This window comes from Anomaloglossus baeobatrachus, chromosome 5 (genome assembly GCF_048569485.1).
Source record: "Anomaloglossus baeobatrachus isolate aAnoBae1 chromosome 5, aAnoBae1.hap1, whole genome shotgun sequence".
Classification (NCBI taxonomy): Eukaryota; Metazoa; Chordata; class Amphibia; order Anura; family Aromobatidae; genus Anomaloglossus; species Anomaloglossus baeobatrachus.
In genome coordinates this window covers 509,124,288-509,142,885 of record NC_134357.1, presented here as the reverse complement: position 1 = coordinate 509,142,885, position 18,598 = coordinate 509,124,288, and the positions used below count along the sequence as shown (strand labels likewise).

The 18,598-nt window shown below is 45.3% G+C and overlaps 1 pseudogene; it reads left to right on the top strand.

Moving 5' to 3' along the window:
• Positions 1-7,926, top strand: part of LOC142312006 (uncharacterized) — an 87,823-nt pseudogene extending 79,897 nt beyond the window's left edge.
• Positions 7,927-18,598: the final 10,672 nt, after the last annotated feature.

The window sequence follows — 18,598 nt, the reverse complement described above, 5'->3', positions numbered from 1 at the left end:
CCAGACCTGAATATCATTGAAAATCTGTGGGATGATTTGAAGCGTGCTGTCCATGCTTGGCAACCATCAAACTTAACTGAACTGGAATTGTTTTGTAAACAGGAATGGTCAAATATACCTTCATACAGGATCCAGGAACTCATTAAAAGCTACAGGAAGCGACTAGAGGCTGTTATTTTTGCAAAAGGATGATCTACAAAATATTATATATTATATGTCCCTTTTATGTTGAGGTGCCCATACTTTTGCACCGGTCAAATTTTGTTTAAATGCGGATTGCACATTTTCTATTAGTACAATAAACCTCATTTCAATCCATAAATATTACTCAGTCCATCAGTTATTAGATATATGAAACTGAAATAGCTGTTGCAAAAACCCAAATTGTTATAAAGAAAAAAGGATAACATTAATAGGGATGCCCAAACTTTTTCATATGACTGTATCTTCAAAATTTTATGAGGGCTATAATAATAATGATAATGAAAACCAATAAACGTTTTACACAATGGAAAGACTTTCCCTGCTGACTTTTGAAGTCCATGGTTATTTATGCCTTTGCCAGCCTAAAAATAGCAGCCCGCAGCCGCCCCAGAATTGGTGCATCCATTAGATCCTGACACTTAGCCGGCTAATCCCGATTGTCCTGGTGCAGTGGCAATTGGGGAAATTTAAGAGGTTAATCACAACTGTGATTTGTCAAAAATTGGCTCTTGTAAAAATAGGCGGAACAAAAATGAAAACTGAAAAATAAATATAATGTGTCCTTAAAGGGTTAATATCTGAAGACGTTTTATTGGGCTGTATTTTGAATATATTGTGCAGATAGGAGTCACTGAGAATATATGTATATACTCCCTTTGTCTCTTTAGACTAGGCGTGTACAATCCAGGGGCTGCATGCAGCCATGGATGAGTCTAAAGGCTGCTTTACACCAGACAATCTATCGTGCGATAGATCATCGGGGTCACGGTTTTTGTGACGCACATCCGGCATCGCTGGCGATGCCGGCCTGTGTGACACCTCCTAGCGATGCAGTATCGCTCACAAATCGTGAGTCGTGTACTGCTCGTTAGGTTCCATAATATCGTTTAATTTAGTTGTTCATCATTTCCGGGGTAGCACACGTCGCTCCGTGTGACACCCCGGGAACGATGAACAGCAGCTCACCTGCGTCACGCGGCCGCCGCCGGCTATGTGAAGGAAGGAGGTGGGCGGGATGTTTACAATCCGCTCATCTCCGCCCCTCCGCTTCCATTGGCCGGCGGCCGTGTGACGTCACTGTGACGCTGAACGTCCCTCCCACTCCAGGAAGTGGACGTTCGCCGCCCACAGCGTGGTCGCACGAGAGGTAAGTATGTGTGACGGGGGTTACTGACTTTGTGCGACACGGGCAGCGATTTGCCCGTGACGCAAAAAGGACGGGGGCGGGTACGATCGATTGTGAAATTGCAAAATCGGTCGTACCGTGTAAAGCAGCCTTTAGTGCGGCCCAACACAGATTTCTATTGGGCCACATTGCCAACATGCATGGTGGACCAGCAGCCTAGTTTTTTGTCCACCAACCCTTTCATTTTATTTTTAAACACAGCGTTCTTTACTTAAGACCACAATGCAGTAAAGACTGGATTAAGTTCAACACTGGCAAATGTTAGCATGGGGACATTATTTGTGGGCAGAGTTAGCACACTCCTGCCTTGTTTCACTCCCACCATAGGAGATCTGCTGCTCTGTAGCTTTCTATCTCCAGGGTCTGGCTGAGTCTATATACCACAGTCTCAGTGTATCCTATGTGATGTACTATATATATACCAGTTTCATGTCTTCTATGTCATGTATACACAGCAGTCTGAGCAACTCCTATGTGATATAGAACAGCCGTAGTGTGTCTCCAATGTGATGTACATATAGCAATCTTGGTCTCCTGTGTGATGTATACACAGCAGTCTCAGCATCTCCTATGTGATGTTTACTAAGGGGTCTCTGTCTATTACGTGTCTTATAGACTTCAGTGTCAACATATCATATGTGATAGATATACAGCAATGTTAGTGTCTCCTATGTGATGTATTTAAAGCACTCTGTGTGTGTATGCTATTTGATGTATACAGCAGAGTCTCAGCGTATCCTATATAATGGATATACAGCAGTCCCAGCGTATTCTTTATGATGTATACACCAAGCTCAATGTAATGTTTTATTCTACATTTTCAATATTATTGATTACAATTTTTGAACACAACGATTTTAAAACCCTCTCTGAATGGGCCATTGTATAATTAGTATTACTATGTGAGGACTTTTTTTTACTTATCTATGGAGGCAGAAATCAGAAAAATTATGCATGATTCTTTTGCGGTGTGGATCAGCCAGTGACTCCAGTTTGTTAGGTTTTCATGCAGAGACTGACCAGGTAATAATCACCCTTCTGCTGCACACCTGTGACGCAACGTTTCAGGGAGCTTCCCCTTTCTTAAGCTGTCAGTCTACCAGTTTTCGATAGCAGTTGCCACCCGTTTACCTGCTGCCCATCTATTGTGCTATAAATTAAAAACCATGTTTTATTAAACGGGCTGTACAAAATTATATCATTCTAAAAGACATTTTACAAGAATACATTAAAGTTACAAACTTCATTTAGTCCTTTTGGGGCAATGTTATCTAATTTATTAATCCAATATACTTCTCTTTGGAGAAGTTTTTTTTAGGATGGACATTTTCTACTATATTTTTCTTCTAATACCATCCACTTTAGTTTGGAAATATTTTGTTTACGCACCCCAGCTGTAGACTCAGATTAGATTTCTGCATGTTTAAGTGGTTTGGACATGTTTTACTTCTGTGTTGTTAAAATGTACTTTACATTTTACTGTAAGTGTTGAAAATATTTACATAACCGCTTTCTCCAGTTGTTTGTTGTTCTATAGTTGTTATATGGAAAGTGAATTTGGTGGACAGTTTTGCTGATTCTTGTAAGTTGATCTTTGAGTCTCCATTGAATATTTCACTAAATATTATTGCATATTTAACAAAAATATTAGAGACTGTCATACTAAAACATAGACCTAGTTGTCTTCAATAGCAGAGTGAAAAATGAAATATGTTCAAGCTGGGTGATCTTACATCATAATTAGTGATGGGTGATCCCAAACTGTAAAGATCGGGGATCATTATACCGATCACATAGTGATTGTGTACTCTGTCCCGATCACTAGCTTTCCTGGGAAGCTCGTCTTACAGATTGGGTCCAGGGCCTGTAAAAATAAAAAAAAAATATAGCACATTATTAAAAAAACATTATGATTATACTTACAGGACGCATCCTGCAGACTCTGTTTCCTGGCCACTTCTGCTTCCGCATCCAATCATTGCTGTGCCCCCGGTAAGCACCACTGCCTAAAGGACCTTGCATGATGTCATAGCCATGTGACCAGTCTGGTGTGAATGTTGTACAGACATTGGCTTAGAGACTGGTCACATGACTATGGCGTCATCGAAGGTCCTGGAATCAGGAAGGGGGAATCATACCCTCACTGTCAGCCTGCTTCTCGCTCTTTACAGAGTGATGTAGCAGAGCTGACAATGCTCTTTCTGCTTCTCACTCTGTAGAGCCGCTTGTCTGTGCAGAGTAATGAAGTGGATTTTTTTTCTAATAATGATGGAGTCTCTACATTTTTTTTGTTTTATTTGTAATAAAAAAACATTTTTTGTGTGTTTTATTTACTGTTTACTAGAAATTCATGACGGCCATGTCTAATTTGGCGTGACACCATGAATTTCGAGCTTAGTACCATCTAAGAATACAAAGCTGGTATTAACCCCCTTATTACCCAGCGTGCCACCACCACCAGGGCCATTGACGAGCCGGGTAAAATGCCTGGAAATGGCGCTAAGAAACAATTCGCCATTTCCAGGGGCAGCGAGAATCCCAGCCCCCAGCTGCCTAGCTTTACCTGACTGGCGATAATAATGCATAATAATGATAATGAACAAACAAGAAAGGACTGGAGCTTACAAAGGCTGTTCGTATAAAACATCAAAAAGCTTTATTATATGAATTTTTTTAAAAATTGGGTTTCAATCATTACAAAAAATATATACATATAGTGCTAATAGCGGACAAGGTGAAATACCACATATAAGTGGGGGAGCAAAGGTGACAAACACCCCAAATGGGGCGGTAATCTTAGCAGGGGCAAAGGATCATAAATAGTCATAGATGGCTGGCTAACAAATATGGCGCCTCTGTCCTGACAAGGTATGTGAAAACGTATAGCCAAATCAGCATAAATCCATTAGGCAGGGCAGAGGCACCAGAGACCAGACTAGTCATATAAAGAAGATCCAAAAACAATCCCATAACTTACACATAGTCAAGAGGGTGATCACCAGAGCATCCCACACCAGTGAGAGGAGCCTTCCTACTCGCGTTTCGCACGGATTACATCTGCTGGCTTCATCAGGGAAGGTGTACGGCAATTGCCGTTCAAGGACCTTAAATAGGAGGTCACATGACCTCATTGGACAGACCAGGACCTGGAAAATGTGTCCCGACCAATCGGATCCCCGCCGGCACGCACGCGCGCCGCGCGCCCAGCATCACACGCCCCACAGCCGTCCAATGGGAGAGGAGGCCCGGAGCACAGTAACTCCGTGCTCCGAGGCCACCCCCACCCAACAAGGACGGTTGAGTTTTTGGATATCAAGATTACTGCAGATGAGTTTGGGGCTTTACAGACGGATGTGTATAGAAAACCGACGTCTGTGAATGCCCTACTCCATGCCACCTCTGCCCATACCAACTCCACTGTACGCGCCATCCCAATTGGTCAATATCTCAGGGTGAGACGACTCTGCTCTCAGGACAACGTTTTCAAACAGCAGGCAGATGATTTGAGGATGAGGTTTAAAAACAGAGGTTATGGTAACCGTGCCTTGAAGCACGCTTACCAGAGAGCAAGATCGGTGTCTAGGGATGATCTGCTACACGGGAGGAGAGGTGAAACCAGGCCTGTGGAAAATATAAGGTTCATCTCCACATTTAATGGTGTGGGATGCTCTGGTGATCACCCTCTTGACTATGTGTAAGTTATGGGATTGTTTTTGGATCTTCTTTATATGACTAGTCTGGTCTCTGGTGCCTCTGCCCTGCCTAATGGATTTATGCCGATTTGGCTATACGTTTTCACATACCTTGTCAGGACAGAGGCGCCATATTTGTTAGCCAGCCATCTATGACTATTTATGATCCTTTGCCCCTGCTAAGATTACCGCCCCATTTGGGGTGTTTGTCACCTTTGCTCCCCCACTTATATGTGGTATTTCACCTTGTCCGCTATTAGCACTATATGTATATATTTTTTGTAATGATTGAAACCCAATTTTTAAAAAAATTCATATAATAAAGCTTTTTGATGTTTTATACGAACAGCCTTTGTAAGCTCCAGTCCTTTCTTGTTTGTTCATGTGCCTTATGGAGTGGCGTTGATTCTGACGCGAGATGTGCCTTGGTTCAATGTTTTTGTGTCTCATAATAATGATAATGCAGCGGTAGCCCACACATTTTTTTTTTATTATTTTTTTAATTCGCTGCAGCCGCCCCTGGAAATGGCGCATTGTTTCTTATTGCCATGTCCAGGCGTTTTACCCGGCTCGTCTAGTGGTCCTGGTAGCTTAAAGGGGTTAATACCAGCTTTGTATTCTCAGATGGTACTAAGCCCGAAATTCATGGTGTCATGCCAAATTAGACATGGCCACCATGAATTTCTAGTAAACAGTTTAAAAAAAAAACCACAACACCAGAGAATTTTTTTTTTTTTTTTAGAAATAAAACAAAAAAAAATTAGAGACTCCATTTTTATTATAAAAAAATCCTTAGTCCAACGTAATCCACAGGGACAGCAATGTCAAGTCTGCTTCATCACTCTGTACGGACACAGTCTATACAAAGTGAGAAGCAGAGAGAGCCATGTCAGCTCTGCTACATCGCAAGAAGCAGGCTGACAGTGAGGGTATGATTGCACTTGCGTCTTGCATTGCATCACCCCGCAAAGCTTGACACTTAGCTGCATAGAAATACATGCAGCTGATCATTCCTGTCAAGAGACTGTGCGCCGTGATGCGATGCGACACTCGCACAGTGACAATCAAAGTTCAGTAACAGGACCTTTGATTATATCAGTCATGTGACCAGTCTATAACCAACAAGGTAATACAACATTCACACCTGACTGGTCACATGGCTATGACATCATGGAAGGTCCTTTAGGCAGTGCTGGTTACCGGGAGGGCACAGCAATGATCGGACTCGGAAGCAGAAGCGGCCGGGAGACAGTCTGCAGGACGCGTCGCGGGACCTGTAAGTATAATGACAATGTTTATTATCAACTATATTCTTTATTTTACAGCCCCCCGCCCCATCCCATAACTGTAAAGCTCGAGATCGGTGATCGGAGTTAAGTTCGCGTTATCTCGATCCCGATTTTTACAAAACGATCGGGCGAGACTCCCGATCCCGACCATCGGGGGGGGAACGCCCATCACTAATCATAATCGCTGAGTCCACTGCTTTGATATTTAATGTTGCCACCACTGCCTTCAAGAGTTCATAATTGAATTGTACCACAATTTGTATAGACATGTTATACAATTTATATATGTTATAATTAATATTAATTCAAGGGTGTGTTATTGAAAAATAATATATTCAGTTTTATTTTTGGCAGATGACTGTACCAGCAGATCAGAGTCCCATCTGATATTTTCAGGTTTTACAGCACATGATCATGTGGGTGCTTATGAAGAACATGACAGTATCCCAGATATATCTCCAGCCTTCCACCTCTACTGGAAAGATCTATCATCTGATCCTTTTCATCAGCTCCTATGTTTGGACTCATCGCAGACTGTTACGCAAAACAAAACTAACAGAATGGATGGTGAGCTTCAAAGAATACACACAACCAAGAAGCCATATTTATGTACAAAATGTGGGAAATGTTTTACACATAAACCAAATCTGGTTCAACATCTGAGAATTCACACAGGGGAGAAGCCATATTCATGTTCAAAGTGTGGGAAATGTTTTACAAGAAAATCACATGTTTTTACACATGAGAAAATTCATACAGGAGATGAAACATTTTCATGTTCAGAATGTGGTAAACATTTTATAGAAAAATCAAATCTTGTTAAACATCTGAGAATTCACACAGGGGAGAAGCCATTTTCATGTTTAGAATGTGGGAAATGTTTTACAGTGAAAAGTAATCTTGTTAAACATCAGAAAATACACACAGGGGTGAAGCCATATTCATGTTCAGAATGTGGGAAATGTTTTACAGATAAATCATATCTGGTTAAACATGTGAGAATTCACACAGGTGAGAAGCCATATTCATGTTCAGAATGTGGGAAATGTTTTCTAGCAAAAAATCAGCTTGTTAAACATCAGAGAATGCACACAGGGGAGACCCCATTTTCATGTCGAGAATGTGGAAAATGTTTTACACGGAAAGCATCTCTTGCTATACATCAGAGAATTCACACAGGGGAGACCCCGTTTTCATGTCGAGAATGTGGAAAATGTTTTACACAGAAAGGACATCTTGTTGTCCATCTGAGAACTCACACAGATGAGAAACCATTTTCATGCTCAGAATGTGGGAAATGTTTTGCGGATAAGGCACGTCTTGTGGCACATCAGAGAATTCACACAGGGGAGAAGCCATACTCATGTTCAGAATGTGGGAAAATTTTTGCACGGATATCAAATCTTACTGTACATCACAAAATTCACAAAGGGAAGTAGCCATTTTCTTTTTAGAACTATTTTATTGTCAAATGGTACAATAAAAAAAATAGAAGTTATAATCTACTAGGAAAGAGAATGTAATTTACAGTACTATCTGCTTAATAGTCAATGTAAGAAACTACCAATAAACATATTTTATTGAAAAATAAACAGGATCTACTCTTTATGTCAATGTATCAATCATATGTATAAAATGACTGGTTATAGAGAGATGCTGCTATACGTGATCAGAATCAATGCCGACTTAACCATCTGCAACTGTCTGTAATGCGTTCCGGGCGAGCATGTGATTAGTGGATCCACTGGATCAAGAGTACCAATCACTGGAATGGAGGAGTGAACTAGAATGGCTATCCAGTCTTCACTAAAGCCAAAGGAGGTGGCGATAGACACACGCTGTTAGGTAGCCAACAGAGCACAGCCCCGGGGATCACCGTTACCTTGGCAGTTGACACCACAGACGCAAACAGTCCATGTTTGTTGAAACGATATCGTAGGAGGCGGATAACGTGGATACTTGCAGCAGTAGCAGCAGATATCGTAGGAGGCGGCTGGCATGGAAACTTCCAGCGACAATCATAGGAGACAGCTGTCGTGGATATTGCAGCAGCAGCGGACTTGTCATGCACTGAATCAGCAACAGCACACAGTATATTAACAGCAGTGGCAGCACAAAGGAACCTGATAATTAGTAATGTATAGAACTCATTACCTCAGCACCTCCCATAAGGGGAAAGTGCCTTAAACACCCGATGCCTGTCAACCATGCTGAAAAGCACTTTCAGGTCAGAGTGTACTTAATAAAAAGGGAGTGTCCTCGCATGCACCATATGGTCACTCTTGGGAGGTCTTTTCGGTGTGTGCAGGCCATAGAAGACTGCAGCAGGACCCAGGAACTCATCCAGAAGCCGAGAAGGTGCGGTGAGCGTGTCGGCAGGAGGGGGACAGGACAGCGCAGGGACACCAGTACAGCATTACAGCACTTCCCTTACATTTCCCCCTTTTCCAGGAAAAGGAGAAGGACATTAATATTCTCCCTTGGTTCCAATGACCTCTCGTAAGGTAAGAGCCAAACCCCCTCCAGTCCACTAACAAGTAGGTTTCACCTCGGAACGTTTTTACAGCAAGGATGGATTTTACCTCAAAGCTGTCTTCATCACTGAGTGGAAGAGGCAAGGTTCCTGGATTCCTGTAATAACAGCTCAGCATGACAAGTTTAAGGAGGGACACATGGAAGGACTTGGGAATTCAAGGCCAGTAGCTTCAACTTGTAACTTGTGGTGTAAAATGGTCCATTTTTGAAAACCTGTCTACTACCACCCAGATGGTGGTGCAACTTGAGGACTTCGGCAGCTCGGTGATAAAGTCCATCAACATATGTTGACAAAGAGCAGATGGCACAGTAGAGGACGCAGTCACCTATCAGGAAGCTTCTTTGGAGTCTTGTGGCAGACACATGAGGACAGGCCAAAACAAACTCATCATGTTGTAGCATTGGCCACCATTAATGCCGAGAGATCAGTTGGAGGGTCTAGCATCACCGGAAAGCTTGGAGGAATAACCTCACTGAAGAACTCACTGTCTGCCTGCTTCAGCAGCGAACGTCTTCCCAGATGGGACTCAAAACATGTCTATGAGAGCCACCGAAAGAATCCTGGAAGGTTCTATAATATGCTGAGGCTTCTCCTCTTAGTCGGCCAATAGAAACAACCAAGAAAGCGCATCGGCCTTGATGTTCTTCTCAGCCAGGTGGAAATGCAAAATGAAGTTGAAGCGGGTGAAGAACAATGACCACTGATCTTAGTGCAGATTTAACTTCTGAGGCAATTGTTGGTAGGCAAAGTTCTTGTGGTCCCTCCAGCAGATATCTCCATTCCTTTTGAGCCATCTTGATCGAAAACAGGTCTCAGTTGCCAATCTAGTAGTTGTGCTTGGCAGGAGAGAAGGCCCTGGAAAAGAATGCACAAGTTACTCCTGCGTGAGGACCGCACCGGAGGATTAAGTACTACCAGTATGAACTGCTTACTAGTCTCAAGTCTATGCAGCGCCGGAACCAAAGAGAGGGCCTCTTTGAAGGCGACAAACATGTCTTCCACCTTTGGATTCACCCCCTTGCCAGTCAGAGCCGAGATGGGAAGATTTCGGGATGAGGATTGTGGGATGAACTGAACATAATAATTCCCGAAACCGAGGAACCGCTGGATCGCTTTCTAACCATCAGGCCGAGGCCACCTCCGATACCATATCTGGATCCATCCTCAGGCCAGTGTCCAAGATTATGTAGCCTAGGAAAGGCTGGGAAGACTGCTCGAAGATGCAGTTCTCGTGTTAAAATGATGAGACTCAAGTGATCCCTCGGGATCTGACTGCTGTTCCAAATTATATTGTCGTGTGTGCACGGCGAGAAAGAATAACAATTAGTTGAATCAATTATCACTCTCTCTCTCACGACTGGCAAGCCAACTGTTGAGACTTTAATCTTAGACAAAGCCTTTATAGTAAGGGTGTATACAAAAGTATGGTCCAATCGAGTATCGCAGGTCGAGGCTTCAAGACGTATAGAAATTAGCATAATCTCTTCTGGATTGGTCAGTCCAAGCTTTAGGAATTTCTCCTTTGTTCATCATCTTGGGTGTAGACAGGATGTGGCAGCCATCTTCAAGTTACATATACTGGTATATACTGTGTTAAGGAAAATCACTAAATATGCAATGTACATATATACGTGTTAGTAAGAAACAACAGCATTCATAAATATGTGTGTTAGTTTACATCTACTAAACTATATACCTGAGTCTATGAAATGGCTGAATTAAGTATTTTTGGTTACTTAATTCTTATCCTCAACACTCGTATTTGACATAGAGACAATTCTCCCTTAGTCTCTGCAGCACCTGCCGAACATTTCTCATGTGTGTTGGCAGATTGGTAGAAAACATCAAGATATCATCCAGGTACACTACCATGCATCAGTAGAGCAGATCTCTAAATATATCATTGACGAATTACTGGAAGATTGCCGAAGCATTGCTGAGCCCAAATGGCATTACCCCATAATCAAAGTGGCCATAATGGGTATTGATGGCTGTCTTCCAATTGTCACTCAACCGTATCCAAATGAAGTTGTATGCACCACGGAGGGCAAAATACTGGAACCTCAAAGCTGGTCAAATAATTCTGGTATAAAAGGCAATGGGTTTTTATTCTTTACCATAATTTGGTTCAGACCTTTATAGTTGATACTTGGCTGAAGAGACCCTTCCTTTTTTCTTTAATAAGAAGAATCTGGCTCCGGCCAGTGAGGACTTTTGGATGAATCCTCTTTCCAGACTCTCCTTAATGTACTCAGACATTGTTTGGGTCTCAGCCTGAGACAGAGGGTAGATACGACAGCGAGGATGAGTGGAACTGGGAAAGAGGTCAATAGAACGGTCATATGGCCTATGAGGAGGAAAAGTCACAGCCTCTTCTTTGTCAAACACGTTTACAAAGGCCTAGTAGATGGATGGCAAGTCCGAAAGATTAGCGAGCCTCACAGGTAGCCAAGCAGGTTGAATGGAAAAGACAGTTTTCGTGGCTGGAGTGACCCCACCTCAGTACCTCTACAGATCTGCAGTCCAAAATCGGTTCATGCTTACAGAGCCACGGCAGGCTCAGTAACATTCAGCTACAGTCATATGAAAAAGTTTGGGCACCCCTATTAATGTTAACCTTTTTTCTTTATAACAATTTGGGTTTTTGCAACAGCTATTTCAGTTTCATATATCTAATAACTGATGGACTGAGTAATATTTCTGGATTGAAATGAGGTTTATTGTACTAACAGAAAATGTGCAATCTGCATTTAAACAAAATTTGACCGGTGCAAAAGTATGGGCACCTCAACATAAAAGTGACATTAATATTTTGTAGATCCTCTTTTTGCAAAAATAACAGCCTCTAGTCGCTTCCTGTAGCTTTTAATGAGTTCCTGGATGAAGGTATATTTGACCATTCCTGTTTACAAAACAATTCCAGTTCAGTTATATTTATGGTCGCCGAGCATGAAAAGCACGCTTCAAATCATCCCACAGATTTTCAATGATATTCAGGTCTGGGGACTGGGATGGCCATTCCAGAACATTGTAATTGTTCCTCTGCATGAATGCCTGAGTAGATTTGGAGCGGTGTTTTGGATTATTGTCTTGCTGAAATATCCATCCCCTGCGTAATTTCAACTTCGCCACTGATTCTTGCACATTATTGTCAAGAATCTGCTGATACTGAGTTGAATCCATGCGACCTTCAACTTTAACAAGATTCCCGGTGCCGGCATTCGCCACACAGCCCCAAAGCATGATGGAACCTCCACCAAATTTTACTGTGGGTAGCAAGTGCTTTTCTAGGAATGCCGTGTTTTTTTCCCTCCATGCATAACGCTTTTTTGTATGCCCAAACAACTCAAACTTTGTTTCATCAGTCCACAGGACCTTCTTCCAAAATGTAACTGGCTTGTCCAAAAGTGCTTTTGCATACCTCCGTCAACTCTGTTTGTGGCGTGCTTGCAGAAATGGCTTCTTTTGCATCACTCTCCCATACAGCTTCTCCTTGTGCAACGTGCGCTGTATTGTTGACCGATGCACATTGACACCATCTGCAGCAAGATGATGCTGCAGGTCTTTGGAGGTGGTCTGTGGATTGTCCTTGACTGTTCTCACCATTCTTCTTCTCTGCCTTTCTGATATTTTTCTTGGCCTGTCACTTCTGGGCTTAACAAGAACTGTACTTGTGTTCTTCCATTTCCTTACTATGTTCCTCACAGTGGAAACTGACAGTTTAAATCTCTGAGACAACTTTTTGTATCCGTCCCCTGAACAACTATGTTGAATAATCTTTGTTTTCAAATCGTTTGAGAGTTGTTTTGAGGAGCCCATGATGCCACTCTTCATAGGAGATTCAAATAGGAGAACAACTTGCAAGTGGCCACCTTAAATACCTTTTCTCATGATTGGATACACCTGCCTATGAAGTTCAAAGCTCAATGAGGTTATAAAAACCAATTTAGTGCTTCACTAAGTCAGTAAAAAGTAGTTAGAAGTGTTCAAATCAAGAAATTGATAAGGCTGCCCATACTTTTTCACCGGTCAAATTTTGTTTAAATGCGGATTGCACATTTTCTGTTAGTACAATAAACCTCATTTCAATCCAGAAATATTGCTGAGTCCATCAGTTATTAGATATATGAAACTGAAATAGCTGTTGCAAATCCCAAATTGTTAAAAAGAAAAAAGGTTAACATTAATAGGGGTGCCCAAACTTTTTCATATGACTGTATATACAATAGTAATATCAACATTCCCATCTGAAGAATGCCCATCAGCCACCCACTTATACCACAGAACCAAATTGTCGGGGACAGTTGTCTGCAGCTCGTTTATATAGGGAATGTTTGGGGAAAGCATTTATATCTAGGACACCATGAGGAAATATGACGGTAGCGGCAAAAGGCGTACCGAGGTTCCGATCCTCTCTGCACCAGGGGGAAGCCATTTATAGGCCTGGTGACCACATACTAGATATCAATCCTTAGGAAGTATACAATATATAATGTCAGTGGGTCTCCCAAGACAGAGGATATTGGGCTCAGAGTGCATATCCAACAGTTCTTAGTGCTTTAGAGTCCATATCTCGGAACAGAATTTGGTGATGCTTTATCAGTTTATTGTCCCAGTCCGCTTTTAGTGCCCCATTGATAGTCAGGGCAAGGGGTATAGTTGCCATCAGCATAATCCAAACGGTAGAGTTGTCATCTTTGTATCTTTGCCTTGGAGCTTGACAGAAGTGGCAGTGGTTAGCAGCACTTAGAATGGCTCCCTGTATCTGGGCTCCAGTGGTCTCCTTATGTGTATCATGACAATGACCCAGTCTCCAGTTGCCAGTTATACAGTTGGGGTCTGGGATGGAGGAAAGAAGTTAACAGAAACAGCCAGATGTTTGTGCAACTCAAGGACATAGTGAGAAAACCATAAGAGGCCTGCAATTGCTGTGGGAAATACAATCCTGTCTTAAGCGGGCTTTACACGCTACGAGATCGCTACAGCGATCTTGTTGGGGTCACGGATTTTGTGACGCACATCTGGCTGTGATCTCGTTGTGTGAGACTCCTAGGAGCGATTTTGGATCGTTGCAAAAACGTACAAAATCGCTCTTTGTTGACATGGGGGTCCTCTCCCAATTATCGCTGCTGTCGCTTGGGCGAAGTTGATCCTCATCCCTGCGGCAGCACACATCGCTACGTGTGACGCCGCAGGAACGAGGAACCTCTCCTTACCTGCCACACGCCAGCAATGAGGAAGGAAGAAGGTGGGCGGGATGTTCGTCCCGCTCATCTCCGCCCCTCCACTTTGATTGGGCGGCCACTTAGTGACGTCGCTGTAACGCCGAGCGAACCACCCCCTTATAAAGGAGGCGGTTCGCCAGTCACAGCGACGTCGCCGAGCAGGTAAGTACGTGTGACGCTGCCGTAGCGATAATATTTGCTACGGCAGCGATCTTCACATATCGGCATAACGATAGGGGCGGGTGCTATCACGCTCGCCATCGCTAGCATCGGCTAGCGATGTCGCAGCGTGTAAAGCCACCCTTAGGAACACTACCAAACAATATTTCATATGCGGACAACCTCTCTATACCCCTTGAGACAGTTCTCACTGGAAAAAATGTGATGGGCAAACAATCTACCCAGAACATGTGTTTCCGCTATGCACTTCTGGATTTTTAATTTAAGAGTACCATTAAGGCGTTCCACCTTCCCACTACTTTGTGGTAGATTCATGAAAAAGTTCGAACCTGACAACATTGGCCAGGCTGTGGCCATGGGACTGCGGAATACTGGCACTGATATGAACCTGGTACGGCCTGAGATGGTGTCCCCCCAAGATTTGGTACCTGGGAAAAAGTTACCGTCTCTGGGTTTGGAGGCGTCGCACCAGTTCTGCCCGTCGCCAAAGTTTATTTGGACTGGGGCGCGAGAGAGGGATGAGGGAGGTAGAAATAAATGCGAATATTCCTGCAAATGTGTTGCTTGGGACAGATTTGGGGCGGCTAGTGTCCGAGTATGTGGCCGCAGAAATCCCAAGTGTTGATCCTTCAGCCAGTATTGACAGTCCGCCTGCTGATGTTAATGTCCCTGTGTTGCCTATGCCTGCTGTAAGGGAGGAGATTGTGAGCACTGAGTTCTTCGCTTACACTGATACCACAGACACACCCGCAGCTGCAGTTGTGACAGTGGGGCAGGTCAGAGTGTGACCATGCTTTTACAGGTAATCAGCCAGTGTGCTGGGACCTTTTGCCCTCTGCGGGGATAAGCAGAGGGCAGGATGCTGCAGGGGGAGAGCCGATGCGTGAGGTGGGGGCTGCCACAAGAAATGTAAGGGAGGCTTTACACGTTGCGACATCGCTACCGATATATCGTCGGGGTCACGTCGTTAGTGACGCAGATCCGACACCGGTAGCGACATCGCAACGTGTAAATCCTAGGTGCGACGATAAACGAGCACAGAAGCGTACAATATCGCTGATCTGTGTAACGTCGTTCATTTCCATAATGTCGGTTCGACCGCAGATATGTTGTTTGTCGTTCCTGCAGCTCCACACATCGCTGTGTGTAAACCCGCAGGAGCGACAAACATCTCCTTAACTGCATCCCGCCAGCAATGCGGAAGGGAGAAGGTGGGCGGGATGTTATGTCCCGCTCATCTCTGCCCCTCCGGTTCTATTGGCCGGCCGATTAGTGACGTCGTGGTGACGTCGCTATGACGCTGAACGCACCTCTCCCTTGAAGGAGGCATTGTTCGGCGGTCACAGCGACGTCGCTGAGCAGTTATGTGCATGTGAAGCTGCCGTAGCGATAATGTTCGCTGCGGCAGCTAGCACCAGATATCGCATGTACGACGGGGGCGGGTGCTATCGTGCTGGACATCGATAGCAATTGCTAGCAATGTTGCAACGTGTAAAACCCGCCTAAGGCCCTTACGTGAGACCTTGCAGCAGACTTCAGCCACCGCTGCAGGGAGAGAGCCATTGCGTGAGAATAGGGTTGTCACAGGAATTGTGGAGGAGGAGTGGCCCAGGGTCCGACAGTTAGTGGTACCCATGGCTGATCTGGCTGGTAGAAAAGTCACTACTGGTCAAGATGATGGGAAAGTTGTACTCCCTGATTGTCAGGGGTTTTTGGAGGGATCATACTCATTTATGTGGCATGATTGGACGCCTGCACTGTCACTGTAGCGCCCCTGAAGCCATCAGGGTGCTACAAGGTTCTGCATCCCCACAAGGATGCAGAGCCTACCCCCTTAGGGACCCGGAGATCCAGTGCCGGTAACACCAAAAACCCAGGTAATCCCAGTTTTCCCCAACAATCCCCCATACAATGGTACAAAGCTATGGTCGGACTAATGGATGGCCGCCTAGAGGTGGAGTCAGTCCAGTCTACTAGTTGACCAGGAGGGAGGAGTGGACTGAGGACAGTGAGAACACAAAAAGACTGTAGTCGGTGGAGAGGAGAGAAGTAGTCAGTGACCGTGGTGTGTGAAGGTGGAGAGTAGTGAGTCTGCAGTGATAAAGAGCAGAGAAGTGACGTCCTGACTCAGGTTAACGGTGACCTGGTACGCAGAAAAAGTGGTTGCTGGTGGAGTATGGTAGAGCACTCACGGAACTACGCACTGACGGGGTACAGAACCCTAGGACAGGAAAGAGCTCCAAGCCGACCGGTTAACACCTGCATAGCAAAAGGACCATCAAGGACCTTGCTGATTCTAAGGCCGGCGTTACACGGGACGATATATCGTGCAATCGCATAAGCGATCGCACCCGCCCCCGTCGTTTGTACGTCACGGGCAATGTATTGCTTGTGGCGCACAAAGTCATTAACCGCCGTCACACGTACTTACCTCCCGCACGACCTCGCTGTGGGCAGCGAACATCCTCTTCCTGAAGGGGGTGGGACGTTCGGCGTCACAGCGATGTCACACAGCGGCCACCCAATAGAAGCGGAGGAGCGGAGATGAGCGGGACGTAACATCCCGCCCACCTCCTTCCTTCCGCATTGCCAGCGGGACGCAGGTAAGCTGTGTTCGTCGTTCCCGGGGTGTTACACGGAACAATGTGTGCTGCCTCGGGAACGATGAACAAACGGCGAGCAGAAGGAGGAACGATTTTATGAAAATGAGCGACGTGTCAATGAGCAACGATAAGGTGAGTATTTTTGATCATTAACAGTCGCTCGTAGCTGTTACATGCTGCGATATATCAAACGATGCCGGATGTGCGTCACTAACGACGTGACCCCAATGACATACCGCCCGATATATCGTAGTGTGTGACGCCGCCCTAAGAATCCGAAGACTCCGTAGCAAAGGGAGAACCGGGGACAGGACCAGAGACTCCATCCCCACAGGGTTCACTCTACCGTCAGGCAGACAGAAGTGGACAAACCACCAGACGGGGACCCCCAGTTGCTCTAAGCCACGGGGACCCATTTACCAGACACAGGTGAAGAATGTACCAAGATCACCAAACTGGCACTGGAACGAAGGGGACCTGGAGGTGAAACCAGCCGGCCTCAGGTAACCAGTCATTACCAGCTTGATTTGAGTAAAACCAGTTGCATTAAACTTTGGTGTGGACTCCCTTCTTCTAACACCTGTCGCATCACCCATCCTCTGGGGCCCAGCCCTGCTTGCAGAGCTCCTACCATCCAGGCTGCAAATACCACCAGCCCCAGTAGTGGCATTCTGCAGCGGCAGCTCTATACCTCTAGCCGCAACACCGCAAGTGACGTCACATATGAAAACTAATTTAATCCTTTGTAAATATATCCCCATTACAAAAAGAGACATCCCCCAAGAGAGACATTGCCCGGGACCGAGTACCCCATATACCTGGGTGCTACTACTCTTTTTTTCTGGCGTCACGAACAGGATTGAACTGGACCCGGCTTAACCGGGTGAAATACGCCTTAAAGATTGTACTTCATGGACTGTATTTTATTGTCTGCAAAATTGCCGCCATTTTGCTGTGAAAAGTAACTGCGCCACAGCAGAGCAAAAGGCGTGAAAAGAAAGCCCGCACCCACGACTCCTGTAAACGCAGGCAGAAGGGGGCAGTAACCTGACCCGGAAGTTCCCGAGGTGCTCAAGTCCCGCGAGAGTGGTGAAGGAAAACCTGCAGAGCTGCTGCAGAATGCCTCCAGGACTTCCCCAGGCAATATGTCTGATCCAGGGGATCGCGCAAGCACACCAGGTCACCCAGGGACTTGGACCACGGAGAGGCTAGAGGCGGAGGTCCAGTGGCTGTGCCGGACTCTGCGGGCGGAACACCTGCAGCATGTAGAGGAGTGGAAGGCGAAGATGATGGGAGTGGTGGCAGCCATGCGGGCCCTAGAGAGAGGAGTGCCGCTTGACCAGGCTGCACCGACCCAGGCACCGGGATCCATCCTCGACCAGGCCGCAGCACCGCCAGAGAGACCAGAAGCGGTCGCATTACCTTCTCCATTGGAGAAGGACAAAGTGTTGCCAGCTTCCCCTGCCAGACCAGAAGAGGTCACATCACCTCCTCCGCTGGAGAAGGAGCAAGCACCATCTGCACCAGTGGTGATCGCCCAGCCTACCGTGTCATCGGGAGCCGCGGAGGAGGCCGCCGCCGCCGGTGGTGACGACTATCCCCAGGTACTGTACCCAGTCGCTGTCGGGGCTCCGGCAGCGAGCTACCATGATCCAGGTAGTGGGAATGCAGCGGTCGTCACCT